The sequence below is a fragment of the Theobroma cacao genome, chromosome 4 (assembly GCF_000208745.1).
Source record: "Theobroma cacao cultivar B97-61/B2 chromosome 4, Criollo_cocoa_genome_V2, whole genome shotgun sequence".
NCBI classification, from domain to species: Eukaryota; Viridiplantae; Streptophyta; class Magnoliopsida; order Malvales; family Malvaceae; genus Theobroma; species Theobroma cacao.
The window spans coordinates 14,433,203-14,438,519 of NC_030853.1; the positions used below are offsets into that span (position 1 = coordinate 14,433,203).

The 5,317-nt window shown below is 33.3% G+C and overlaps 1 long non-coding RNA gene across 1 annotated transcript in view; it reads right to left on the reverse strand.

Annotated features, from left to right (window-relative positions):
• The window catches only part of LOC108661684, an 8,161-nt gene continuing 2,997 nt past the window's right edge, over positions 154–5,317 (reverse strand). The window contains exons 2-3 of the long non-coding RNA XR_001927455.1: positions 870–1,024; positions 154–500 (exon numbers count right to left, since the gene is read on the reverse strand). This is a non-coding gene — a long non-coding RNA (uncharacterized LOC108661684). The remainder of the gene's footprint in view (positions 501–869; positions 1,025–5,317) is intronic.

Here is a 5,317-nt window from a genome sequence, read left to right on the forward strand (position 1 = left end):
CTATGAGGCAGAATAAATAAAAAAAGGAAAAAGCCAACAGTGGTTTGTCACAACCCAAATCCGAAAGCCATGACTGGCACGCACGAGCTAGGCAAGCAAGCTCGCAAAACTCGAAGAAGCCTTCACTAGTTCAGTCCTAATAAACATATATCATAATCATAAGGCTTCATAGCCATCATCATTTCATTAAACTTAAATCTTTTAGCATTCAACATTAGCCTCTCAACTCCTAATAACGTTCAGTACTTAAACACAACATACACATTGCCATACATTGGCTAATTCACTAAGTCATTAGACATCTCGTTACAGAACATAAGGCAACCTCGTGACGTCATATTTCTTATATCGCATACTTTATATACATAGTGGAAGCATACATAAACTATTACTTAGAGTGTGACGCAGTAAAGTATTCATTAGCGAAAAACATACAGCTATCAAAATTGCATGTTTGTCTAAATGACAACGCTAGTCACCAATCCTTTGTGTCTATTTATCTGCACAATACAACTGAAATGGGTAAGTCACACTAGTACTCAATGAGTGAGAGCATAAACTAGTTGTAAATGTGCATGGATAGTTGCAACGCATATCCTTTAATCATGCATGCATCTCATACATCATAACACATATACATATAAGACAAGTCAATTGTCACCTATCGAGCATAGTTTTCATATCATGGCAACCGTACTACACTGCATATCTTTGGCAATTAACATACTAAGGTGGTATAATTATCTTCACCTTACTTATTCAGCATCATTACCAACATAATCGCTTATCAATATAATCTACCGTATGAACCAGCCCACCATATGATTGTCAACATACATGGCTTAGCATACATACCTTAAAGAGCTTACCTCGATGCTAAAGCGTAAGCTCTCTAAGCTTTCATCACGTCAATTTTGCACAACATTTCATCTGCGTCATGACCCAAATCCGGTGGTCCGTGACCACCATGCACGAGCCTGGTAGGCAAGCCTACAAGACTCGAGGAAGCCTTCATAGTTACATCCTAACAAACACATATATCATAACCATAAGGCCTCATGGCCAACATCAATTCATTAAACTTAAATCTTTTAGCATTTAACATTAGCTCATCGGCTTATAATAACATTTAGGATTTAAATATAACATGCACGTAGCCATACATTGGCTAGTTCATTGAGCATTAAACATCTCATTACATATCATAAGGTAACTTTGTGTCGTCATATTTCCTTTATGACATACTTTGTCTGCATTGGGGAAGCATACATAACTATGACTTAAACTGTGATGCTGCAAAGTATTCATCAGTGGAAAAACCTACTAGTTGTCAAAATTGCGTGTTTGTCTAAGTGACAATGTTGGCCACCAATTCTTCCTGTTTATTTATTTGCACAATACAACTGAAATGGGTCACTCACACTAGCACTCAATAAGTGGGAGCATAAAACAATTGTAAATGTGTAGGGATAGTTGCTACACATCCTCTGATCATGCATGCATATCATATATCTCATGCAAATACATAATAGGGGCAAGTCGAACATCACCTGTCAATCATGGTCTGTCATAATCATGGCAGTCATACTACGCTGCATATTTCTGACTATTAGCATACTAAGGTGGTATAATTATAGTCAACTTACTCATTCAATATTTGTAACACCCGACCCTAAATTATCTGTGATATATCATTCACATGCTTTGGATAGCATGTTTGTATATTGAATTGCCCCAAAAAACAAGTTAAATGACTGTATTGCCTCTAATGTACGGTTCAGTTAAATAAGTTTTGAACTAATTTAAACAGAGAATCGAGGATGAATTTGAGAAAACTAAAATCCATGGATTTATTTAAAATGAGGATTCAGAGTTTGAGGTTCGATTTGGAGTTAATCAGGACTTTAAGCATTCCAAGGGTAAAATGGTAATTTGCCATTTGAGGATGAATATGGAATTTTCAAAAAAAAAAAAAAGAAGAATTTGTAATCTCGTTTGATTAAGATTGATTATATTAGACTTATTGGAGTATAATTTGAGGGTTTGGCAGTGAAAAAGTTTAATTCCGATGATTTCTGGAGTGTAGGGGCAAAATCGTATATTACCACCCGCGGACAAAATTTGAGATTTTGAGAGAATTTAGATAAAATTTGACAAATTGGAGAATGGTATGAGTATAAGGGATGAAAAATATGTCTATAGGTAATTTTTCAGTTTTTTGGGTAAAAATGTAATTTTTGACTTTTACGGTGACAAAAGTGTAAATTTCAAAAATTACTCCACCAAGACTTTCAATAAGTCTGAGAATTTTATCTAAGTTATGGATATGTGGGACAAGTGTCTGGTGAAAATTTGGAAACAAATGGATGGCTAGAATTTAAGGAATTAATAAAACATTAAAAAAATAAATAAAATAATATTATATTATTTTAGCCTTTAAAAAGGTAAAAATTCCGGAATTCTCATCTTCTTCAGCTGTCCAAACCAGGGGAGAAAAGGGGAAAAACAAAAACAAGAACCCTACCTGAAAAATTTGGGGAAAATCAAGAGAAATCAAGAAATCAAGCATTAAAAAGGTAAATTTCATTGATTTTCCTTGTGATTTTCACTACCCATGCATTTTTTTCTCATTTCCATGCAAAATTAGAAAGTGGGTATGGACACCCATGCTGGCCAAACCTCCATGGATGAGTTTTGAGCTTGAGTTTTGGTTGATTTTAATTGAATTAAGTGATTTTAGTTAAGTTATATTGAAATATAGCAAAAATAAGCTAGAGAAATAATTTTCTCCCATTGAAACCCATTATGCCAAATTTTCTAGGGGAATATTGGCTGCTGATCTTGATGTTTATTTGAGGAATTATGATGAATAATGATGAATTATGAGCCTAGAAAAATAATGGGAATTTTCGGAGTAAAAATATGAATATTTACCCACTAGGGGTATTTTTGTAATTTGCTGTTGAGATTGATAATTTGCACCACACTGAGGGACATTAAGTCAATTTGGGTGCAATTGAGGTATAGAAACTGAAAAAAAAATTAATTTGGAGTTTAAACGGACGCATATATCGATTTATCGGGTAAAAGACCGAAATAGGCTAACACCGCGTTTAGGCAAAATTTAGACATTTTGCACTTCATATCATGCATTAGTAGTATAAATTAGTTTATTTTGGTTTAGACATGATTTTTAGACATATCATGCACAATTTAGACATGATTTTTGAACCATTAGAAAACTAAGAGGCAGGGCTACAATTTTGATGTTTACCACTTTGCTCAGTTCTGAACAGAAAGTGGTCAAACTCTTTGTCAAAGTGAAAGAACTGTACTAGAAGAATAAAAAAGGGCATTTTTGTAAATTACACAAAACTTTGTTGACTTTAGAGATAAATATCTAAAGTTCCAGCACCTTCTTCATCTTCCTCTCGTTTCTTCTCTCCTTTTTGCAGAACTTTTCATCCTCCATGGAAAGAAACCTTAAAACCTCCATAACCTTCTCATACTAACTCCAAAATTTATGTTTTTACACACTTTTTCATAGGGTTTTTTGTTCTCTTTCACTTATTCACCTCAAAAACCCTTAAAAAAAAAATTTCCTCTGCACTTTCTCTCACTAGCTGAACATTTTTAAAGAGAGAAACTCTTTAAATTAGCTTGAAAACTCTTGAAGGAGTTTTCCCCTTTTAATCCTCATTAAGAAAATTCAATTACAAGTCCACCAAGGTAAAAAATGAGTTAGGGTTGATTTTCAATTGTTAAAGATGGTTAACAATTAGATTTGTGGGCTATTATATTTTTTATGGTTATATTGTATGTGATAGGTTCCAACGAGGCTCCATATGTCCATTTGGAGCATTAGTTGAAGTTAGAGTCAATCAAAAGAATCAACAAGGACAAGTGAGTGAACTTGCATTAAATTATTTTTGAGAAATACATATGTGTTGAGATGAAGCACTTAAATGATTATATTTGTCAAACCCTATTTTATAAAATAATTACGACGTCATTTACATGCTCAATAGAATGTTTGCATATTTAGGAAGTTCGAGAAATCGTTAAAAGACGATATTACCCATAAAGGTACCATTAAGTCGATTAAGCCTCGAACTAGTTCAAATAGGAATTTTAAGGTGAAATTAAGAGTTTCATAGTTCAGGGATGACTCAAAATGGTAATTCAGAGTTCGAGGGTCAATTTGAAGACAAACCGAAATTTTTACTATCTAGGGGCAAAATGGTCATTTGTCACCTGAGGACAAAATGAGAATTTTAGAAAAGATTTTTTTGGCCCCATTTGACTTATTGGATTATGATTTGAGTATTGGAGTATGATTTGAAGTTTAGAAGTGAAAAATTTTAATTCCAGTATAATTTTAAGTATATGGGTAAAATTATAATTTTGTCACCCTAGGCGTAAAATTGTAATTTTCCACCAGCAGGATATTTGTCCAGCACATGGTCTTCCCTTATCCTTATTTTGACCTTTGACTAATTATGTGGTGGAGATAAATGGTTTAAAATTTTTAAAGTTTTAAAAATGGACCAATGGAAACATGCCATGTGTCAAGCTTAGGATATTTTATTATTTAACTTAAAAATCAGCATAAATCAGCCCATTATCTCTCCAAATATTCGGCCAAGCAAGGAAGAGAGAGAAAGAAAGGAAGAACAAACCCTAGGTGAAGAATTTCAAGAGAAAAAGTGTGGAAAATCAAGGAAAATAAGTGAAAAAGGTAGGATTTTTCAATTTAAGCTTGAAATCTATTTTCCTTAAGCATTTCTCCTTATTTTCCATGCTTAAATTACATGTTTTCATGATGAATTCATGGCTGGTCAAAATGGGTAAGGAGAGAGAAAGATGTTGGATTGAATTGATTTTAAGATATGTTAGTGTTATTAGTTAGTTTAGCATATTTAAAAGCAAAACAACAAGAAAGGAATCCATTTTCCCCTATGAATCTTCATGACTGAATCTTCCTTGATGTGTGTGGGTGATGGATTGTTATTATTTCAATAGAAATGGCTTAGAAAATGATGAATAATGGTGAAAAAAATCAAGTAGGAAAAATCACGATGTTAGTGCACCACAATGGCCAAAATTTTCAAGAAGAATTGTAAGGATTGTTAGGCTGAATTTTAGATTATTGGAATTGTATTTAGTGAATTGAAATATTAGAAATGAAATGGAGCAATTTGGAGCCAAATCGGACACAATTGTCATTTAATCGGGTAATAGGCCGAATTAGGTCAGCACCGCATTTAAGCGGTAGTCGGATAAGTTGCATATCATATCATGCATATACACCGAGCCT